The 25,207-nt window shown below is 47.1% G+C and overlaps 1 protein-coding gene across 1 annotated transcript in view; it reads left to right on the top strand.

Moving 5' to 3' along the window:
• LOC144770986 (putative cation-transporting ATPase 13A4) overlaps window positions 1-25,207 on the top strand; it is a 722,230-nt gene that overhangs the window by 459,696 nt on the left and 237,327 nt on the right. The gene's annotated exons all lie outside the window — the stretch shown is intronic.

Raw genomic sequence — 25,207 nt, 5'->3', positions numbered from 1 at the left:
CACTTCTCGAGCTACATGAACGAGCGTTACAGCGTTCGCCCAAACTCCAGTCAGTTGCAGATATCAAGCGAGCTCTTACCGAATGCCGTTATGATCCAGTCCCAGGCGATGATGATATGGTCCTGTATTCATTACGTGTAAGACGGGTGACCGAATATTTGGACACCCTACCGAATATGAAAGGATATCTAGACAGAATATATCGTTTTATCCGTACAGGAGTAGATCCAGGAAGCATTGGCGAGGCCATGGCTCAAAGGAAAGTCGAGATTCAACTCATGCTTTTAAAGTTTCTAATTAATTGTTTAATAAGGGAACAAGATTATCCGGATAAAGATCCGGAAGAAATGAAAGTCCTGACCAGGTGGAGTGACCATATAGCCGAGGGAAGACACAAGACACAGAACTGTATAGAGAGTATGTACAAAAAGATCCGTAGGGAAATAATAAAGTTACACGAGAAACGAGAAGCAGCACAAGTAACCGAGAAAGAAGACAACTCTGATACCGAAGAGGTAGACGACGAGAATCCCTCCAGAATAGCGTATGTAGGTAGAACTAGACTTCCCGACCGACATTCACGCCTAGAACACAAGAAAGTTTTTCCTTCCCCAGCACCAGAACAAGGTTCTCTTGAGCAAGTATTTCAAGCTATCGATCACATTCTGAAATCACGAATCGGTTATAGTGAACTTAGTACCATGCATGAACAAGAATTAACCCGATCAGCAGTCCGATGGACTACTGATTCTACCACTTTTCCAGACGAAATAGTGGCACAAATGTTTCTGAAACTGCCCCCAGCCGAGCAGCGACTGGTGGGTATGTATATGATCCAGCACCTCATTATACTATATGAGGGACAGCATTCGGATGCAGGTCCGTTACATGATGTTCTGAACGAGTTACTCCAGTATAGATGGAGAGGTCTAGGTACTGATTTAATTAATATCATTCTAGAACAGCGCCACAAATATAGAACGTTTCTGAATCCGCATCTTGTTCATGTCTCACCCCCAGAAAGTAAATCATTTTACATAGATAGACAGCATCCGTTACGAGAAGTACACCCAGTTAGGACAACGGGTGGTGATCTAGAACGAGTATTTGTTTACACCCCTATCACAAAGATGGAACTCTTAGAGATGAAAAAGTTAATTCCCTGTCACGACAAAGATCCAGCAGGGTTCCATCGAGAATTAAAAGACATGCTCCGTATGGGAGAATACACGTATCCTGATATCATTAAAATGTTAAAGGTCCTGTTGCCCGCAGGGGTATATGAAAAACTCAAGGAAAAAGAATGGGAGGTGGGAGAGAAAAAGATTGATTGGACAGCTCTAGAAGCTGAAGATACTTCACGAGTACCAGATACCGGTCTTGGGGGTAAAGTTAAAGAATTGCCCGAGTTATTGATACAGGTTTTGCCAAGGTTACTAGCCACGAAAAAGGAAGATTGGGATGCCATTTCAGCTTGTAAACAGAAACAAGATGAAGACACTAGTGATTTTTATTCTAGATTTGAAAAATGTTTTATTATTAACAGTGGTCTGAAAACGAGTAGTGAATCGTACCCTCATCTTTTTGTCACCAAACTAGTCGAGAATTCAAGTCCACAAGTTAAAAATCGAGTATTGAAAGTCGAAAGTAGTTGGCAAGCTAATACTCCGTCACAAATGCTACAAATGCTCCAGTATCACCAGAACAGAATCAGGGAAGAGCAAGAACACGAAAGGAGACGTATGAAAGACACGAAAATGAAAGTATTAGTTGCACAATCTGTTCCACAAGACAGTCAGAAGAGGGGTCCGAATCAAGCCAGTCATCCTGCAGCTCCCGTTAAAGGGACTTGCAATTATTGTAAACAGCCAGGTCATTTTATAAACGAGTGTGCAGTTCTGAAACACAACATAGCTACTGGTAAGACTAAAGAAAGACCACGTCCGCCTAGACAAGAACAAGTTTCACAGACTTCTCAGCCACCACAGAATGCACAACAGACAGTTCCAGCACTGCAGCCTATCGCTGCAACACAGCATGTTACACAGCAGATGTACCAGTATGCTCAGACAGAGTATCCAGAGTATCAACAGTATTCATGAAACAGCCTAGAGAGGGAGGTAGGCTTGCCTCTCATCGAGATACCTGTAGATCAAGAGGGTCCCTATGTACACAGTCAAGTATTAGGGAAAGACAGAAAGTTTCTGATTGATACAGGGGCAAGTAGGACTACAATCAGTCATGACGAGGTTCCAGGGGCTCCGCTCTCAGGCTCTAAAAATGTTTCCCTTGGATTTTCAGGAAAACCGATTGTTAATGAAATTTCGAAACCAGTTACTCTAGAAGTTGGTCCATTGTCCAGAACTACTGATTTGTTACTTACGAAATCATGTCCAGAAAACTTGTTAGGCATTAAAACGTTAAAAGAATTAGGTGCAGTAATTTGCTGCTCCCCAGAAGGAGTCCGTTTGTTTCTCAGAGACTTTAAAGGTCATTATGTATTACGTGATTTTGATCCAAGATTACTGAATGTACCACAGCATTTATGGGCGCAAGGTCCAACTGATGTAGGTTGTATGCATATCACACCCCATCGTGTGACTCTCAAGCAAGGTATAGTTTTGCCACGAATCAGACAGTACAGATTGCCACCTGAGGCTGTAGCAGCCTTATCCAAAATTATTGACGAGCTCATCGCTCAAGGAGTGGTTGTAGAAACTGACTCCAATGTATGTAATTCTCCTATCATTCCAGTATTGAAACGTACTGATCCAAATGCACCTCCAGTATATCGATTAGTGATTGACCTTCGAGAGCTTAATAAATGTATCATACCCCAGTACCCAGTAGTCCCAGATTTTTCTTCCCTATTGACAGCCACTGATTCTGAAGCCACGTTTTTCACAGTTATCGATCTCAAGAACGCATTTTTCAGTGTCCCCATACATCCAGACAGCCAGTACCTTTTCGGTTTTTGTTTAAATGGAAGAAGCTATAAATTCACGCGAGCTCCTCAAGGTTTCACAGAAAGTCCTAGTATTTACAGTCAAGCACTTAAGAGACAACTAGACAATATTCACATGCCAACTGACACTGCCCTGCTCCAGTATGTCGATGATCTACTGATCACAGCCCGTTCTGAACGTGACTGCGAGCGTGCGTCACTTACAGTTCTGTATTTTCTGGCCGAGCAGGGGCACAAGGTGTCCCCTTCCAAATTACAATTCTGTGTCCAGCAAGTGGTATACTTAGGACACTTACTGTCCAAGTGGGGTAGGCAGTTGACACCAGACCGTATCCAGTTAATAGCGAGTCTTCCACAGCCCAAGACACAGAAGGAGGTACGAGCTTTTATCGGCCTTACTTCTTACTGCAGACAATGGATTCCTCAGTATGCATTTCTAGCCAAGCCACTGATACAGTTAACGACACAGGAGGCAGCCGTATCGACTGTCCTCCCTTGGACCCAGGAACATACACTTGTTTTTAATGAGTTAAAGAAAGCCTTATGTCAAGCACCTGTTCTGGCAACACCCAACTACAGTAAGCCTTTTACACTTTTTGTCACAGAACGTGATGGTACTGCATTATCTGTTCTCACACAAGACCAAGCAGGACAGTACAAGCCCTGTGCTTATTTTTCGAGCACATTAGATCCAGTAGCCCAGGCTCTGCCTGCGTGCCTCAAGTCAGTTGCAGCCACAGCTCTAGCTATCAGACAAAGTGATTCCATAGTGTTAGGACACTCCCTGACAGTACAAGTTCCACACTCCGTAGAAGTTCTTTTAAACCGAACACAGACTCAACACTTGACAATTGCACGTTTAACAGGTTATGAACTGACACTGTTCCAGCCACACATAGAAATCAGACGCTGCAACATTCTAAATCCTGCTTCACTGTTACCGTCAGTTACTTCAAATCCGGCCACACATGACTGTGTGGAAATTGTTAACACTATGACAAAGCCAAGACAAGACCTGACAGATATTGCATTACCTAGTCCCGACCTGACACTTTATGTGGATGGTTCATGTATGAGAACAAGTACAGGAGAACTAGTAGCCGCGTATGCAGTGACTACTGACACCGAAGTTATAGAAACACATCGTATTGACACCCTGTCTGCTCAAGCAGCAGAGCTAGTTGCTCTGACCCAAGCCTGCATACGTGCCAAGAACCTGAAAGTAAACATATATACAGATTCACGTTACGCATTCGGAGTCGTACACGACTTTGGAGTGCTCTGGCAGGAGAGAGGTTTCATGACTTCTCATGGAACCAAGATTCAGCATGGTCTCCTCATTCAAGCTCTGTTAGATGCAATACATTTACCGACAGCTATCGCTATCATGAAGTGCAAGGCACATACGAAAGTTACTGACATCATTTCCCAAGGTAACGATCTAGCAGATCGAACAGCCAAGCTTACAGCTCAGACTCCAGACATTCCAGTTAACACGACACAGACACTCACTCTAGATTCGACTACTTGTATGACTGTCAAGGACCCTACACAAGATGTCATAGACATACAGTTACACGCTACTCCCGAAGAAATCAAGAAATGGTCCGAACAAGGAGGGGTCCAGACAGATCAAGGATGGTTGACAAAGGGAAAAGCCACATGGTTTCTCCCCGACTCTATGGTTCAAGTCATTATTAATACCGCACATAGTCCAGCACATCTAGGAGAAAAAGCTATGCTAGACAGTATTCAGAACTTATGGTTCAACAAGCATTTACGAGCTGCAGCCAAGCAGAAAGTCCGTACCTGTATGATATGTTGTCAGTTCAATCCAGGTAAAAGTGTCCCGGTGGAACAAGGTGGATTCCAACCTCCTGACCACCCTTTTGAAGTCCTCCAGATGGATTATATTCAGATGGAGCGATGTCGAGGTTTCAAGTATGTCCTCGTAGTTGTATGCGCTTTGTCCAGGTGGACAGAAGCATATCCAGTTCCAGATTACACAGCCGCGACCACTGCCAGGCAGTTGGTTCGTGAATTCTTTCCCCGCTATGGACTCCCTAGGGTCGTGTATTCAGATAACGGCCAGCCATTCTCATCCGAGCTTATGAAACATGTTTCCCTTCTGTTAGGGTACCAGTGGAAGTTCCATTGTGTACGCCATCCTGAAGCAGCCGGTCTCGTAGAGAGACATAATCAGACTCTGAAAATACGCATTGCAAAAATATGTAAAGAGAAAGGTGTAGACTGGCCAGTCGCCCTGCCAGTTGCTTTGTTTTATATGAGGATGGTTGCACATTCCAGATCAGGTCTGTCCCCGTATGAGGTCGTATTCGGCCGCCCCCCAAACATGTGGGGTACACCTAGACCCCGCAGTATTACAGATGTTTCCAGTAATATGCTGACAGATTACCTAGCTTCCTTGATGTCTGCCCTACACTCTTGTCGTTCACAGTTTGCCGCCGCATTTCCAGACAACACCGAGGTTAAACCGCATGAGGTCATTCCAGGCGATCTGGTGTTGGTGCGGAATTTTGATCGTTCAAGTCCGCTGGAGCCCCGCTGGAAGGAGCCCCGCCTCGTCTTGCTGACAACAAGGACTGCAGTAAAGCTCGAGGGGAGAAAATGCTGGGTCCACCTGACCCACATAAAGAAATTCCATGGAATACCAGAAAAGACTTTTGCTAAGGACTGCCTCATCCCTAAAGACTGCCTAAAAACAGACTCTGAACTCAAAGTTCCCCTGTTAGAGAAAACTCCGCAACAGGAGTATAAAGAGAAGCTCCGGTCTAGTAAAATAAGTCAGCCAGTTTAATTGTCTAAGTCCCTCTCGGGTGAAACGGTTAGACAGGTTCCTGACATGTATGAGATAGACCCCCATAGTGAGAGAGTTAGTCAAAACTCTATAAGGTGTATCATTGTTCTAAGTTTTTTATTGTGTTTGAGTCTTATGGCTACCTGCACAAGTTATGCTTTACATTTATGTTTTCCAATTTCACATGTAAAAATGTTTTCTAATGCTACAGTAGAACACACATTTAGTGATCTGCCTCCTCACGAGCTATCCTATCGTCTTGCTATGCGAAATAATACATTCATTAGAATGTTACACTATTCACACCAGACCAGCAATGCCACTAATTGTTGGGTGTGTGGTCGACTCCCCCCTTTCCAGACACCGAAGGGAGTTCTGCCACTCTTTCCTTATCCGTTCTCACATAATGGTTCGTGTGGAGCATGGTCCACGTTAACGTCATCCTCAACTGATATGTCCCTTCTGAATCGAACATGTTTCCCAGACAAGCAAGGTCTTTCCCATAGAACAGCGTTAGATCTAGAAAATGAAGTATATGATTTAGGTAATTATTCTTCGAATTTCATGGTCCTGAATGTTCAGTCCGATACTACTCCGGATTTGCCTACTATTTCAGTACTGCCAGTCAAAGGCGAATTATGTGTCAGAAAGAATGGTTCCGCACATGTAGGACATAGTGATTGTACTACTACTGTCGAGTATAGTGACAGTGGGAAATCTATTTTCAAAGCCTCACGTCATTCTTATTTTGTTTGTGGTCAGACCGCATATGTTCGTCTGCCCCTCGATTGGGATGGAACATGTTACATTGCCTTCCTACTGCCACCAGTTTTTCTAGCCCCATCTGATTATCACAGAAACACGCATCTAGTACACGTCAGACATAGAAGGGAGATCGAGTCCCCAATTGTCGATCAAACTGAAACTACTCTAGAACAGTATCAAGACTTCAATAAAGGTTTCTTCTTCTTTATAGGACCTGTCCAGAATAGTAAGTTAATACGTAGGTTAACCAGAACCCTTGAAGCAGTAGTGAATGAGACTACTTCTGCTCTAGGTAACTTAACTGAAGAGCAATCTGCTATGAGATTTGTCGTGCTCCAAAATCGTCTCGTTCTTGACGTCATACTGGCCGATAGAGGAGGAGCATGTAGAGTCATTGGATCTAGTTGCTGCATTTTCATTCCTAATAACGCGCCGTCTGTTTATTCAGCTATAACCAGACTTCACAAAATTGCCCATCAGTTACACCAGAATCCAGGCACCTGGACATGGTCCGGTTGGCTCTGGAGTATCATATCTGCCTGGGGATGGAAAGTATTGTCATTCCTAGGTATAGCAGTAATGATCATATTCAGTTGCTGCCTCTGTATACAATGTGGCCCTGCGATTTGCGGCATGTGTGCTACCTCTTGTATTCCTAGTCCTAAATCCCGTTCCAAGACAATTCGAGACGAGCATATGATGCTATATGAAATGATAAGATGGTATCATGAATATTGATGTTTCCTGATGGAAACGTAGGGCACAAGGAGGGAATGTGGAAAAGTACATTTTGCCATGTTGTATGTGCCTACGTGTTCCCCATCTTATGCTATATGTGCATGATCGATATGCATGTATTCCCCTCTGATCGATTAAAGACGCAATTACAGTTGTGTCCATCTCTAGTATGCCAGTTTCCAGTCTTCGTGAAAACAACGAATGTTAGACCTATGTAAGCCTACGTTGCCACATTTTACAGTGTGCACGTTAACTCATTGAATTGTCCCCGTTTCTAGGCCTCAAAAGGGCCCGGACTCAGATTCAGCTCCAGTCTTCTGAACCCTCTCCGAGGAGCGATACAGCCCCCACCTGTATCCCTGACCCTTCGCTTACTTCCTGCCTCACAGTGCCCGGCCCGGCCTGGCTCTGCCTCCCAGTCTGCCAAGAATATGTTATGTTTCTAGTTATCAGTCCAGCCCTCCTTCTCTGCATTCCTGAGCTACTGAATCGCATCAATAGTTTCCGTCATGGTCTAGCCTTTATGTCTCCATGTAAGAGAAATACTGTATTAATATTCATAGAATATTCCTCGCACACGCAATACATGTAGAATTATGCACGCATCAGTCCTAATGTCTAGTAGCCTTTGCCCTGATAACTTTTGGATTCTATCAATATGTACTCCAAACACCAGATACTAGATATGCCTTGGGTACATGTCGCTCTGACACTCCAGACTTTAGTCTCCTCTTCTAGCACAGAAGTCATAGCCCCCAGTTCTCCTGGTAACACGTCATTGCCCGTTTGCGCGCACCACTAGGTTAGAGGTCCCAGCTGCTCAGGTAGCCCCCTCCATGTTTCCGCCCCGTTTATGACATATTCTGTTACGTTTACATCACATGTCTATGTATACGCCCTGTACACGCCTTCTTGTTACATCATTTTGCCCTTATCTTTCGCGACTGCTACGAGTCACGCCTACTGCTACGCCTACTGTATTGAATGTAATGCATTTGTTTTGATATATATATTGTGCACCCATATTAAAAGTTGCCAATTGCTAGCCAATTCCCAGATCCTACCCCCGGCAGCTGCCTTCATTCCCTTCCCGTACAGGCTGTCCTGTTCCTGTCCTTTATGCCTGATTAAAGCCTGTCGACTCAAGATACCTCGAATCCTGACTCTTATTTATTGAGCTATCTGTTTTATTCATTTTAGTCAAAAATAGAACCGGTAATTAATTATTTATTTACCACAACAGTTAGAGGTGAAGTTTTCTTTTATACTCCACGAATAGCTGTGAGGTATTTTAGTGTGCAGCCTACACTGTGAGAAGAGAGCAGGTGTTTTAGTGTTTTCAAGACCAAGATTTCACCAGCACAGCCCAATCGCTGTGAAGCCGAAACCAAAAAGCAAGGTCTTGTCCCTCCCCCTTTAGTATCGGGCAGGTGCACAGAGACTTTTAGTGACCTGTAAAGCATTATGGTTCATTTCCAGCACGCCTGAATGACCAGCCTTTTTTCTTGGCAGTCAATCAAGTTTTCTGACACAGAGATATTGGAAACACAGGGTCACTCTTAGACTTTGGCTCTAATTTTGCAACACAAAACACAGAACCACATCACCATCATGGAATCATGTGATCAGAACAGATTGAGCAGTATAAATAGCAAGGTGTTTTATCATGTACTACATGGCTGTGTGCTCTGTCCATTACACATGGGTTTGAACTTAAAGAATGTTTCTTCTTGTTCACCCTCTTCCATGTAGGAACATCTGGATGTTTGTTCACTGCTCGCAGTAACCAACATGAAACAATTATAAACCATCAGGAGAGGCTTTTCTCTGTTATTTTATACAGCGCAAAGCCGAACCCAAACCTCGCCAGACCGGCCCCTCTAATGATGTCCTCTAAAGGCAAATCATTCTCATACCTTTGGGCTGAGTGCACGCTGTATAAAACAGAAAATAAAAAGCAATTGAAGGTTGTTCATCCCCATAAGAGAACTCACCTGTGAGAGGAATGAGGCGGATGATAGCCTTTACGATGCGTGGGGCAAGAGCCAGGCATCCCATGAAACCGCCACAATCGGAGACACGCTGGCAAGTGGTCCAATAGACCATCCCTGTCAGAATGAAGGCGGGGAGTTTGCCAACTACAAATATGGCAATGATGTGAAGGAGAAATGCTGGTAATTCAATTACCGGTAATGGTCCCTGTGTCCACTTGTGGGCAGCTGGCAAGGAAAGCAGAGTCTGTGAAGGAAATTGCCATTTTTTTGTATCTCCTTTTATTATAAACAATACAACAAAGAAAAATGATCTCAGGTGAAGGCAATCAATTACCTCATATGGGTCCATATTGCACAATGCAGGATAAAACATGCAATGATTAAGACTGGGGTCAAAAGGATTCCAGTGCCACCTGGTCCGGCACCGGCGTAGGTGGCTCACAGAGACCTCCACTATAAGCATTCCATGCTGCCCAAATTTTCCCCCACTTCCGCGGGCAACCCCTGGCTACATATACTGCCCGTTCCCTGAGCATGCACCAGTCAAGATCTCCTGCCCATTTATTGACTCAGGGCAGTTGACGAGCTCCCCATAATTGTGCAATATTTCATTTGGCAACCATACATGCCAGCGTGACCCACTGCTTCTGATAGTCATTCAAATCTGTTGGCTCCCACACGTTTAACAAACATCTCCGGGCCTCCAGACACACCTCCAGCCCAATTACATCTCTCAACTCATCATGAATCTTCAACCAAAATTCTTGTATTACCGTACAATACCAAAGGATATGCATCGAGGTACCTTCCTCCCCACACTCTCTTCTGCACACTCCGCTCTCGGCTCACCCCATGCGCACCAGACACGGCCCGGTCATATAGGATCTGTGCAATATTTTCAGCTGCACCAAGCGGAGCCACATCTGGATAGCAACAACTTTGGGGGAGGATACTGCTTCCGTCCAATCCTCATCATCCAATTCCAACCTATCCGCACACCACTGTGCCCGAAGTCTCACAAACGGGTCTTCTAAGTTGTTAATCAATTTCCGGTAAATAAGAGAGTTGTTTTTTTCTGGGATATGCCCATCTAATACTCGGTCCTCAAGAGGGGATGCCTCCGGGAGTTCCGAGCCCCTGGGGACATGAGTGTCAAGAGCGTGCCTAACTTGCAGATAATGGAAGTATTCAGTCTGATGCAAACTATACTGTTTTGCTAAAGAGTCGAATGTAAGTACCGAATCCTTCCCCCACACATCCTTAATCTGGGTAATTCCAATGAGGTCACATTTGTCGAACCCTTTAGTTTTCCACAAATTACCTAACTTCTTGGAGTTCAACAAGGGAGTGGCGAGCGTGATTTTGCCCTCCCACCCCAAACATTTATTGGCCACATGCCATACATGTACCGCATGTGCAGTCGGGCCCGACAGAGGGTATTTCCCCATCTTAGAATAAAGCGCTCTGTCTATCTTCCCACCCGGGGCCTGACTCCGGTCCATAGCATAACCCGGGTCATCCGGGATCCCATAAACGATTTGATTCACTGCGGCCGAGTGCGAGGCCCAGTAGTATCTACGGAGGTCAGGAAGACCAATCCCACCATCATACCAGGAAAGAGTTAGTTTCTTAAAAGTGATACAGGCCACACCGTCCCACAGCAGCTGTCTCTGAAGAGCCTAAATCTCCTTGAAGTACCCAACCGGCACCGGGTCCATAACATTTTGCAAGGCATATAAGAACCGTGGCAGAGCCATCATCTTGAGGAGCGTGGCTCTACCCAGCAGGGAAAGTGGAAGACATTTCCACCGCTCGACATCGCGCCGACACCGGGCCAGTGGGGAAGCCAAATTATTATCGTAACGCATTTTTGGGTCTAGCGTGACAAATATGCCCAGGTATTTAAACCCAACCGTCTCTATGCGGATGGGCAAGTCCGCGGGATCACCGGGGGATCTCCCGCCAACACAAAAATCACTGATTTATTCCAGTTAATAGCTAGACCAGAATACCTCCCAAAAATAGCAAGTACATCAAGAAAAAAACGGAAGGAGTCCTTCGGTCTCGTGAGATAAAGCAGGACATCGTCCGCATACAATGAGATCTTATCCTCCCAGCCAGGCCTCCACCGCAGACCGCGTATCGTAATGTCCCACCTCACCCAAGTCGCCAGTGGCTGCATTGCTAACGCAAAGAGTAACGGGGATAATGGGCATCCCTGTCTGGTGCCCCTCCCGAGGGAGAAATCACTGGATTTACAATTGTTGACAACCACTCTTGCCAGGGAAGCAGCATATAATAGGCGCACCCAGCCGATAAATTCACTCCCAAATCCTAACTTCGCCAGTACAGCAAACAAATAGGGCCATTCCACTCTATCAAAGGCCATTGTGGCAGCCAATGATACCAGAACCGCCTGCTCCTGTATTTTATTGGCTTCCCCGAGAACGCTATGCAACCTACGCAGATTTAAAGCCGTGTTGCGGCGCGGCATGAAACCAGATTTTTCTGGATGAATCAAGGTCGTAATCAAATTTACCAATCTGATAGCCAGGAGCTTCGCCAATATTTTGGGCTCAGCATTAAGGAGCGATATAGGCCTGTAGGAGGAACACTCCGTTTTTGGCTTGTCGGCTTTATGGAGAACTACAATATTGGCCACTCGCTGGTCATATGGAAGCTCACCATTCTCTCTACTTTCTAAGAACATTGCACGGATGTAGGGGGCGAGTTGATTGGTATTCAGTTTGTATAGTTCAACTGGTATTCCGTTGGGGCCTGTAGCCTTACCGGATTAAACCTGCCGAATCGCCTGGGCCACCTAATCATCGGTCAGCGCTGAGTCTAGATAACTCCTATCATCTTCTAATAAGTGAGGCATAATTATGTCCTTGATCATATCACCATTCTCCTCTTCCGAGAAGTCACAACCCGTCGCGTATACCCCACGATAATACTCAGCAAATTCATCCGCCACGGCCTGTGGGTCTGTGATCTTACTCAGTTCCGGTCCTACCAATTCGGGCACCAACCGAAAGGCCTGCTCCCCTCTCTCAAGCCACGCTATCAATTTTCCGGCCTTATCGCCGTGCTCATAAATACGGCTCTGAGTGGCGTTATGCTGAGCTACCCTTCTTTCCCTGGCGAGATTCCTATATTCCTCCTCTCGGAGTTTCAACAGATGGAGATCCGCCTCCATTTGCAACTTTGCTACTCTCTCTTCCAGACGCAATACCTCCTCTTCTATGCGAACCACCGCTGCCTGCCCCTCTTTCTTTTTCCTAGACACTATGGACAACACCTCGCCTCTAGCAACTGTTTTATACACTTCCCAGAGTGACCTAGCGGAGCCCACCGACCCTACATTCTCCTTAAAATAGCATTCCGACATCTGGAGAACCTCCTTCTTAATCACAGGGTCCTGTAACCGCCAAGCCCCTATGGGAGCTACCCTACCCACTGACGGCATCTCAATAGTGAGACCAATCCACAGCGGGGAGTGGTCTGATATTTCTCTCCCCAAATACTTAACTTCTTTAATCAAGGGCGTCATCGCCACCGGGACTAGTACATAGTCTAATCGAGACAGTGTGCCATGAGCGGCTGAGACATGTGTATAATGCGAGGAAACTGGATTGTGCACTCGCCAACTGTCAATCAAACCCAACATAACCAGAAAGTCGGACAGCCACCTCTGCGCAGTCTAAGCACCCGGGGCGGTCGACGGTCAATCTCCTAATCCACCACTGAATTAAAGTCGCCACCTAATACTAGGCTTCCAAGAGGAAGGGTGAGAAAAATAGCGCTCAAGTCTCAAAATGTCTCAGTCTGAAGGTCTGGGGGCACATATATGGATAGGAGAGTGACCGGAAATTCCACCGTATCTACCCTTTTGGTCAATCCAAGTCGCCTGTATGGATAATGGGAATGAGTTCTTAACCAGGATTCCCACCCCCCTGGAACCGGAAGTGAAGTCCGCGTGTGACACCAATTTATACCCCCGTTTATGGAGGGCTCGGCATTTGTTACCCACTAGGTGCGTCTCTTGGAGTAGTACCACGTCTGCGGAGTGTCTTTTGAAAAGCTGACTGACCATCCCCCTCTTAATCCTGTCCCCCAAACCGTTAACATTCCAACTTAACACTTTCATCCCCGACCCATGAATATCACGTGACGTCGGACCCATGCATGAAATGCGTCAATACATTAGTTTCACCTGAGAAGAAATAATAATACTCAACAAAATCACTTACGCACATACACATACAAAACAACACACCCCCCTTCCCTCCCCCCACCCTGCACCCCTGCTCAAGGCCTTTGCCAACCCCCAACTCGCAGTGTGCCTGTCGCCCCGTCATCTAACTAAACAGCTAAATAAAAATAGAACTGAGGAGGAGTTCCGCTCTCCGCTGCCCCGCGCACCCCCGGGTAGTTAAACTCAGCATAGTCAATCATATCAAACACCTCTTATGGGAACACCCAACATCTGGCCCTCCTCCCGAACCTCCCAGCTGCACAGTGATTGATACGCGCAATGTTACTGTTCTTGCGGGCCCCCATCTTCGTCGCCGCTCTGTCTCTGAGGACCTCCCCGAGAGGGAAGGCTCTCCACCCAGTCCGAAGCAACTTCTGGATTGTCGAAAAATCAGACCTTCCCCTCCGTCTCAACTCGCAGTTTGGCAGGAAACATCATAGCATATTTAAATCCTTTATTGCGGAGCCTCTTCTTGCCTCCTACGAAACTCTGCTGCTGCCTCTGAACTGCCTGCGTAAAGTCGGGGAAAAAGTTGAGGGTGGAGTTCTCAAACTGTAAAGGACCTCCGGTCCGGGAGGCTTGCAGGATAGCGTCTCTGTCCCTGTAATTGAGCACTCTCGCAATCAACGGTCGGCGTGGGGCCCCCATTCGCGGTCTTCCACCCGGGATTCTGTGTGTTCGTTCCACCGTGAAAAGGTTGCTTAGTCCCTTCGGTTTCAAGTGGTTTAGTATTATGTCCTCCACAAATAGGTCTGGAGATTGACCCTCTGCCCTCTCCGGGACCCCAATGATTTGCACATTGTTCCGCCGGACCTGTCCTTCATAGTGGTCCAACTTACGACTCGCCGTTTCACTGGATACCTTGATGCTCCGTACCTCCCGCTGTAGTTCAGCCACATCATCAGTCAAACTCGTTGTTTTAATGTCCAGTGACTTCACTTTCTCACTAGTTTTAGTGAGATCAGCTCGGATTAAGTTCACTTTGATAGTCACAGTGTCTAGCTTGTGTTCTAGTGACTCCATCTTCTTTCCAAGGGAGGTCCGGACTCCTTCAATGGCCGCCATCACGTCCGACAATGTAGGTTCCGAAGCCTGGCCCGAGGCGTCACCACCGCCAACTTGTGACTTCCCAAACCCTGCAGGGGAACGCCTAGGCTGTGTGTATCGGTCCAGCTTATTCGACTGGATGATGCGGGATCCCCTTGTACTCTTGGGTTGCTATTTATCCGCCTCCGGTTTGGTCGCCATTTCGCCTTCAGTATTAACCAGATAGTCACAACGTCTCTTTGTCCTCTTGAGCAGACCACAGCACTTGAGGACCCACTCGGTCCTGCTCGGCAGCAACTTTCAAACAAGGAGCGCTCAGGCCTCCGGCCAATCGATCGCCCCCGGGGCCCGACACCTCTGTCAATTGCCCTCCAAAATGCCAAATTCGTGGTATCAGTACATTCTCAGTGCGAGTAGACCTACGAGCACGAGTCTCCACTGGTCCCGGCAGATGGCTTGAGTTGTTCGGGCGAGAGGCGGGGATAAGGCGCCGACTTCCGGTGGTTGGCCCTGTTGTTGTTTAACTCGGGCTGGGGTCACACGCCCACTCTAGGACCCGGCTTCCAGGCTAGCAGGCCGCAAATCTTCACTCGACTATTCTCAGGATCCCGTGGGTCAAAAAGGATGCGAAGAACAGCATCTAAGTCAGCTCCACGTCCGCCACTTATTCCCACCACTTGGCGTCAGGATAGTAGACAGGATATCTCCGGAGGAGGCGGTGTTCACGGGAGCCCTAAGCTCACGCGGCCATCTTGGACGTGCGTGAAGCTCCTCCTCCCGGAAATTGCCATTTTAAGACTGGGCACAGATGTGAAGACATGAACAAAAATACAAGCGAATGTGCATGACAGGATGTGTCTCTTGGAAGTGTGGACCTTGGAGCTGAGAGGCCAGGTTTGAGTTTGGGCGTTGGCTCAATATCCAATATAAGCACCCTTGAAATGTGTGCTAACACAAAAATATTATATCAAAGACATTGGGTACAGACAACAAGCAACCTTCAAATGCATGCAGGGGGAGATTTTTTAAACGTAAACAGTGGAATAGGACCTCTAGGGGGCTACAAAAGTTACTTGACTCCTTTTCCACCTTCATGGGGGATCTGGAACATATGTTATACAAGTGGGCCCTCGCTCAAAAAAGATATTCCTATTTAGGGTAGGATCCGCCACGATTCACTGCACCAATGCTTTCTCATGTTTGGGGGTCACATTGGATGAACAACTGAAATGGGGCCCCCTTAAACAAAAAAATAAGAGAGATCAGTTGTGTGTGAATGCGGCTATCTTTAATTTTGCCTCCAAACTGGATAGGAGACCGATTGCTGCCCTTTTAAAAATGTATCAAGCTAAGTGTGGCGCAACGCGCACGCATCCACGCCTCAGGGATCCGAGACAAGGCTCTGGATTGGACCACCTCCTTCCTCTCTGGCAGAACCCAGAGCGTCCGCCTCCCCATTCTGTTCCAAAGCCTCCGAGATCATCTGCGGCGTACCCCAGGGATCCTCCCTCAGCCCCATGCTGTTCAACATTTACATGGCCCCGCTTGCACACGTAGCCCGACAGCACGACTTCAACATAATCTACGCTGACGACACTCAGCTGATCCTCTCCCTCACCAAGGACCCCATCACCGCCAAAGCCAACCTCCATGAACGAATGAAGGTCGTCTCCCACTGGATGAAGACCAGCCGTCTGAAGCTGAACTTGGACAAGACGGAGGTCCTCATCTTCTGCTCCAAACCTTCAGCCTCGGATGACTTCTGGTGGCCGACGGCACTGGGGGCAGCCCCGACACCCACCGACCACGCAACCAACCTGGGAATCATCCTCGACTCCACGCTCTCAATGACCAAGCAAGTCAACGCCGTCTCCTCCTCCTGCTTCAACACCCTCCGCATGCTCTGCAAGATCTACAGATGGATCCCGACAGATACAAGAAAGACAGTCACCCAGGCCCTCGTCAGCAGCAGACTTGACTACGGAAATGCCCTCTATGCGGGAACCTCGACCAAGCTCAACAAATGACTACAACGCATCCAAAACACCTCGGCACGACTGATCCTTGACGTACCACACCACGGTCACTTCACCCCCATCTGAGAAACCTGCACTGGCGGGGATATCCTTCAAGCTCCTCACTCACACACACAAGGCACTCCACAAGACTGGCCCAGCCTACCTCAACAGGTGGCTCTCCTTCTACATCCACAACCACCAACTATGCTCCGCCGACCTCTCACTCGCCACTGTCCCACGCACCCGAAGAACAACCACCGGTGGTAGATCCTTCTCCCACCTTGCCGCCAAGACATGGAACACCCTCCTACTGAGCTTACGACAGACCCAAGACCTGCTGACATTCAGAAGGATACTCAAGACCTAGCTGTTTGATCAGTAGCGCCCCCCCCCCAGGCGCCTTGAGACCCTCGCGGGTATGTAGTGCGCTTGATTGATTGAACGGTCTCCTATGGCAGTGAAATATGGGGGCATGTCACAACAGATACTTTACAAGTGGCAGACAATGTATTTTTGAAGCCCTTATTAGGAGTACCGTTTGGTACTTCTAACTTGGCCGTACACAAGGAATTGGGGGTGCCCTATTTGAGCGATACGTTGGCACTCCGTCCTATCACACTTTGGTCGAAAATCTGGCTGAGTGAAGGTCTATCATTGAATCGTTTATTACGGAAAGAGTGTATGACCTTGGATCATGCTCTCTTCATACCTTGGCTTAGATATGTTAAGAACAGCCTTGAGCGATTAGGTAGAGATGAACTGCATAATAATACCCAAAACATTAACTAAAGAGAACTTGGCGTGGATAAAATTAGCTTTCATTAGCCTCAGGAAATTAGAGAGGGAAGTGTTGGAACTGAGGAAACCTCGTGTGTGGAAATGTATAATGTTAAAAACAACTCCATTGACCAGGCCATATTTACAGGGGCCTTTTAGAATATACGAACGCTTTTAAATGACTTGGTTTCGTTTGTGCCTCTTTGATCTTTGTTGGCCATGTCTCGGGGGAGTTGCAGGGGCCAGTTGTTAGCACCCTGTGGCTACGATCATGAGTCTCCACTGGATCTGCTAAATGTTTTGATGTTTTGTAAAATTTATCAGGCGTCCCGGAATGCTTTTATCATTCCTATTTTAAAGAGGTTGAATTTTAAGCAGGTCAGCCCTTTGCTCATTTATTTACAAATGTTACAGGAAGATTGCATTCCTTTTGTTCTCAGCTTTTTGAAATCTGCAATGAAGGCTAAGTCTTGCCTCGACTGAATGGTCAAAGGGATTGTGTATTTAACTGTATTAATAGAACTTCGGGGCATATCAGCAAGGGCCGGCGATAATTATCACTCAGCGCGCGGAAAATTATCGCCGGCCAACGATGAATTTTATCACTGAGATAGCGTGCTATCAGCAACGCTTATCTCCATAGCAATAAAATTCCATGTGCAAGCTGCCAAATGAGCGATTATCGCTGGACATCCAGCGATAATCTCACAACGTTTGGCGATAGCTTGATGATAGCGCAAGGCAGACTTAGCCATGATATCCACCGTCCATTGGATATCATGGCTAAGTCAGACTGAAAGCAGGCGTAAGGAAAGTAGCGATAACGACGGTTAGCACTACTTTTCTTATTGCCATGCAAGTTAGTGGGAGGTTTATTGATAGGAGAAATGTCGGCTAGCGACTTTTCTCATATTATTTTTGTGCGGAATGCCCACTTTGCATCTCATTAGAGATGCAAAGCTGGGGGATGAGGGTAAGGACGCTAAGGCAAGGATTCATGCGATAGAGTGACCTTGCTGATAATGCAATAAAATATTGCCGCTTTTCGCCTGAAAATGGACGCTAAAGCGGCAATCATTTTATCATGGCGCCTTGATGATATGTCCCTTTGTTTGTTATAGGATTATTACGTGATGAACTGTGCACATTTTTACAAACTTTCATGTATTGATAACTTTTATGGTTTTAAATGCTAAAACCGAATGAAGTTTGATTTTGGTTTGATTTGATTTGAAAGAGTGGAATAGAAATAACAGCAGCAGAGTAAGGGTAAGAGACGAACTGTAGAGAGCTGTCCAACCAAAGCTTAAAACAAAAAGTCCCACAAAGTGCATATAAACAGTAATTGGGCCACAGGAGACTGATAAGAGAAAAACACAAGGAACCATTTGAAATATATGCTTACAGCAAATAGACATGGAGGAAAAGTAATTGGCTGGTACAGGAACCAATGAAAAGTAAGGGGGCAGGACATAAGCCCCTTTTAAGATTTATTTTAACAATAGATTTCATAAGCACAGCGCAACTGCTGTGCGGCGAAACCTTAACAGGATCATGCCCTGGACTTAACAAAAACCAGACATACATGTGACAACGTGCTAACCGATAGTACAACATAGATGTAAATTTTACAATTGCATCCGTCCTTGGCTCATCGTGTACTGCATGAGTCTCATTTAATGTAAACAAGGAAGAATTCAGTTGAGAGTGATCGCACGTAAAGAAAAAAGATAATGAAGTGTCCGCATTGTGCTCAGTTTAAAGGCATTAATCTAAATGTGAATGCAGTGTTTTCATACTTATGCCAAAAAGAAAAGCGTTGTAAATAAATGCGGTGCCAAGACAGTGATGACAAGTGATACAAGGGTGGAGGGGCCCAGCAACTCCAGCAATGTGCTGAATTTCCGACGAGGATGCGTCACGCATCTGCCTATCCGAGCAGTGCGGCACATTGAGGCGCATCAGTGGTGGCGCACGGGTGGGCAGATGCACGCAACGTTTCTGGCGCATCTCTGCTGATTAGCAGAGATGCGCCAGAAGTCGTAAATCTGCCCCAAGGCCGCTACCACAACCAGCAGAGACCCTATGAAATCTCCACAACCAGCCGAGACTCTGAGTCACCTCCACAACCAGCAGAGACTCTGAGTCACCTCCACAACCAGCAGAGACTCTGAGTCACCTCCACAACCAGCAGAGACTCTGGGTCACCTCCACAACCAGCAGAGACTCTGAGTCACCTCCACAACCAGCAGAGACTCTGAGTCACCTCCACAACCAGCAGAGACTCTGAGTCACCTCCACAACCAGCAGAGACTCTGGGTCACCTCCACACCCAGCAGAGACTCTGAGTCACCTCCACAACCAGCAGAGACTCTGAGTCACCTCCACAACCAGCAGAGACTCTCAGTCACCTCCACAACCAGCAGAGACTCTGGGTCACCTCCACAACCAGCAGAGACTCTGAGTCACCTCCACAACCAGCAGAGACTCTCAGTCACCTCCACAACCAGCAAAGACTCTGAGTCACCTCCACAACCAGCAGAGACTCTGAGTCACCTCCACAACCAGCAGAGACTCTGGGTCACCTCCACACCCAGCAAAGACTCTGAGTCACCTTCAGAACCAGCAGAGACTCTGAGTCACCTCCACAACCAGCAGAGACTCTGAGTCACCTCCACAACCAGCAGAGACTCTGAGTCACCTCCACAACCAGCAGAGACTCTGAGTCACCTCCACAACCAGCAGAGACTCTGAGTCACCTCCGCAACCAGCAGAGACTCTGTCACCTCCACAACCAGCAGAGACTCTGAGTCACCTCCACAACCAGCAGAGACTCTCAGTCACCTCCACAACCAGCAGAGACTCTGGGTCACCTCCACAACCAGCAGAGACTCTGAGTCACCTCCACAACCAGCAGAGACTCTGAGTCACCTCCACAACCAGCAGAGACTCTGAGTCACCTCCACAACCAGCAGAGACTCTGAGTCACCTCCACAACCAGCAGAGACTCTCAGTCACCTCCACAACCAGCAGAGACTCTGAGTCACCTCAACAACCAGCAGAGACTCTCAGTCACCTTCAGAACCAGCAGGGACTCTGGGTCACCTCCCCAACCAGCAAAGACTCTGAGTCACCTCCCCAACCAGCAGAGACTCTGAGTCACTTCCACAACCAGCAGAGACTCTGAGTCACCTCCACAACCAGCAGAGACTCTGAGTCACCTCCCCAACCAGCAAAGACTCTGGGTCACCTCCCCAACCAGCAAAGACTCTGGGTCACCTCCACAACCAGCAAAGACTCTGAGTCACCTCCACAACCAGCAGAGACTCTGAGTCACCTCCACAACCAGCAGAGACTCTGAGTCACCTCCACAACCAGCAGAGACTCTGAGTCACCTCCCCAACCAGCAAAGACTCTGGGTCACCTCCCCAACCAGCAAAGACTCTGGGTCACCTCCACAACCAGCAGAGACTCTGAGCCACCTCCACAACCAGCAGAGACTCTCAGTCACCTCCCCAACCAGCAAAGACTCTGGGTCACCTCCCCAACCAGCAAAGACTCTGGGTCACCTCCACAACCAGCAGAGACTCTGAGTCACCTCCACAACCAGCAGAGACTCTGAGTCACCACCACAACCAGCAGAGACTCTGGGTCACCTCCACAACCAGCAGAGACTCTGAGTCACCTCCACAACCAGCAGAGACTCTGAGTCACCTCCACAACCAGCAGAGACTCTGAGTCACCTTCAGAACCAGCAGAGACTCTGAGTCACCTTCAGAACCAGCAGGGACTCTGGGTCACCTCCACAACCAGCAGAGACTCTGAGTCACCACCACAACCAGCAGAGACTCTGGGTCACCTCCACAACCAGCAGAGACTCTGAGTCACCTCCACAACCAGCAGAGACTCTGAGTCACCTCCACAACCAGCAGGGACTCTGAGTCACCTCCACACCCAGCAGAGACTCTGAGTCACCTTCAGAACCAGCAGAGACTCTGAGTCACCTCCACAACAAGGACAGACACTAGGTTGCATCCACAAGCAGAGGCTCTGGGTCACCTCCCCAACCAGCAGGGACTCTGAGTCACCTCCACACCCAGCAGAGACTCTGAGTCACCACCACAACCAGCAGAGACTCTGGGTCACCTCCACAACCAGCAGAGACTCTGAGTCACCTCCACAACCAGCAGAGACTCTGAGTCACCTCCACAACCAGCAGAGACTCTGAGTCACCTTCAGAACCAGCAGAGACTCTGAGTCACCTTCAGAACCAGCAGGGACTCTGGGTCACCTCCACAACCAGCAGAGACTCTGAGTCACATCCACAACCAGCAAAGACTCTGAGTCACCTCCACAACCAGCAGAGAATCTGAGTCACCTCCACACCCAGCAGAGACTCTGAGTCACCTCCACAACCAGCAGAGACTCTGAGTCACCACCACAACCAGCAGAGACTCTGGGTCACCTCCACAACCAGCAGAGACTCTGAGTCACCTCCACAACAAGGACAGACACTAGGTTGCATCCACAAGCAGAGACTCTTGGTCACCTCCCCAACCAGCAGAGACTCTGGGTCACCTCCACAACCAGCAGAGACTCTGAGTCACCTCCACAACCAGCAGAGACTCTGAGTCACCTTCAGAACCAGCAGGGACTCTGGGTCACCTCCCCAACCAGCAAAGACTCTGAGTCACCTCCACAACCAGCAGAAATTATGGGTCACCTCCACAACCAGCAGAAATTATGGGTCACCTCCACAACCAGCAGAGACTCTGAGTCACCTCCCCAACCAGCAAAGACTCTGAGTCACCTCCACAACCAGCAGAGACTCTGAGTCACCACCACGACCGGCAGAGATGCCGGGTCACTTCCACAACCAGCAGAAATTCTGGGTCACCTCTACAATGAGCAGGGGCTTTGCGCCACCTCCACAACAGCACAGACTCTAGGTCACCTCCACAACCAGCAGAGAGTTTGCGCCACCTCCACAAACAACAGAGTCTCTGAATCACCTCCAGAGCCAGCAAAGACTCTGAGTCACCTCCACGACTAGCAGAGACTCTAGGCCACCTTGACTGCCAGCAGAGACTCTGAGTCACCTCCACAACCAGCAGAGACTATGGGTCACCTACACAACCAGCAGAAATTATGGGTCACCTCCACAACCAGCAGAAATTATGGGTCACCTCCACAACCAGCAGAGACTCTGAGTCACCTCCACAACCAGCAGAGACTCTGAGTCACCTCCACAACCAGCAGAGACTATGAGTCACCTCCACAACCAGCAGAGACTCTGGGTCACCTCCACAACCAGCAGAGACTCTGGGTCACCACCACAACCAGCAGAGACTCTGGGTCACCTCCACAACCAGCAGAGAATCTAGGTCACATCCACAACTGGCAAAGACTTTGCGCCACCTCCACAAACAGCAGAATCTCTGAGTCACCTCCACAACCAGCAAAGTTTCTCGGTCACCTCCACAACCAGTAGAGACTCTGGTTCACCTCCACAAGAGATGGAAAACATAGAGATCCACCCTCATACAGATGTAAAGCCGTGTCCTCCCAGACTACGCGTGTTCCCTACTGTGGTGGAAAAACACATAGTTTTGTTAACAAACTCTCACACACCAAAAGGGCCCTTGGTGTCATGCTTCATCATAGCAGTCTTCCCGCCCAGTTGCGGGACGGGGCGTGCTACGACCTACGACTACGTGGGAGCACTGTTTAAAAAAAAAAACACTGTGTCATGTAGGAGTGTGCGTGGAATGGTCAGAAGTGAATGAGAGGGTAAATTCGTTGAACTAAAAAACTTTAATATTCCTTTGAGCTGGTATTATGAAAACTGAGGTATATTGCCTAAATGAGCAGTTCCTCCTATGTCAGTCAACATGCTTCAAAGCCCTCCCCTGGCTTCTTCTTCAGGACCAAGAGGATCCCTTCTACACTCATCATATAATAGGGAGCAATGTCTATAAGATATCTAAATAAAGTAGTTTATGTACATGCAGCATTTACTACGTGATGAGCATGCCAAATAACTATGCACAGTATACAATACCAAAATAGGTATACTACTTTGGGATTTGATCCCTAAGGATATAATGAGCCTTATAACGGGTGGCAGGGGTGCCTATAGTCACACTCACTCCAAGGACACTGCCTCAATGTGTCAAGCCTCCCCGTGGCTCCGTTGAACCCTCCACAACATGCAGAGATTCTGGGTCACCTCCACAACCAGCAGAAATTCTGGGTCACCTCTACAACCAGCCTGAGAACTCATGATTGGGTGTGGCTCCAAGTTGTCTATCAGCCACATCACCTGGGACATTTGTGCTATGACACAATTCAATTTATTTTATTTATGATTTTGGAACTCAGCAGAGATCCACATAAAAAATGACAAAAGATAAAATATACATTTTCATACAATCACAATATAAAATACAGAGAAAACATTTTATAAACATCTAATATATTTCTAAAAAGCTTTTAAAAAAGTAAAAAATTATATGGCAAAACATTTCATTTGGTGGGTTATATATGGAGTCTATGAATGCGGTGGCAGACAGAATAGTTAATTGTTGGCAAATTGGTCTCATCCACTTATGCCGATGTAAAAGTAGAGCCGGGCAGACAAAAAGCACATGAGTGACATTCTGAGTTGAATTATTGCAAAGATTACACATAGCTGAAGATCCATACCATCGGGACAATACATTATTCAGAGGAAGAAGATCCAGCCTCAATAAAAGCCAAAAACAGCGTACTCCATGAGGGAGATTCCAAGTAACATAGGGTTGTACTTTTCTTATCAGGCAAGAGTCAATAGTCCGAACAACACATTTCTTTGTGATACCGGCTTCCCTATCCATATCAAAGCTTACTTTCCAGGAGGCCAGTTTCAGAGTGGCCTTTAACTGATAAGAAGATAATGTAAATAGTACAGATTCATCCAATTGCAAAAGATCAGCTGCAATTCTAATTTTTTTTACAATTAGAGAATGCTCTTTTAGGGTTCCTAATAATTCTTTCTGAATAAGATATCTTACGGTACCGGGTCCTCCCTTTGCGAGGCTTGAAACCCATCGCACTATCCCTGCAAGGCCTTGAACCCAACTACTACGCAGACAAAATTCCAACCTAAGAGCGGCCACAGAACAGGCTGTATTAACTGTGGTTAAATACCGCAAAATGTTGCCTTCCGTTGTATTTAGAAAACCCCAATTTCCTAGATCAAGTAATTCAATGCCATACAGTAAGGTAGCTGGAATTTTAGCACGGAAAACCTCTAGCAAAAAAGCAAAGTGTCTTCTGGCTGTAGATCTATAGAGGGAGATTAAACTTTTGCCTTGTGCAATTGCTTTCCAAGTATTATTTGCTATGTGAGCCTTATCACTTAAATTACCAACTATTGCTTTTCCTAAGAAGACATATAATTTTTTATAACTTCCAATTGTTGTCCGTGTACAAACCAGACAAAACTCCCATAATTCGGCTTTTTCCTTCCCGTCATACACATTACTTTACTTTTTGACACATGTATCTTCAAGTAATGGGCCTCTGCGTATTCATGTAATGCCTGCAGACGATTATTTAGTCCCCTTAGTGTTAGGTCCAGAATTAATATATCGTCTGCATAAAGCAAAGAGACAATCGATTTACCCCCAATACAGGGGCGATACCTTCACATGTAGACAGGGCATAGGGGAGGTCGGATATGTACAGGGAAAATAATAAAGGGGCCAATAAACAACCTTGTTTTAAACCATTAGCTGAAGCAATTGCTTGGGATAGACCTGATGCCTCCATTATGCAAAATGTGTC

This window comes from Lissotriton helveticus, chromosome 7 (assembly GCF_964261635.1).
Source record: "Lissotriton helveticus chromosome 7, aLisHel1.1, whole genome shotgun sequence".
In the NCBI taxonomy this organism is placed as follows: Eukaryota; Metazoa; Chordata; class Amphibia; order Caudata; family Salamandridae; genus Lissotriton; species Lissotriton helveticus.
The sequence above is the reverse complement of the archived record's forward strand: the minus strand, read 5'-3'. Positions and strand labels throughout refer to the sequence as shown.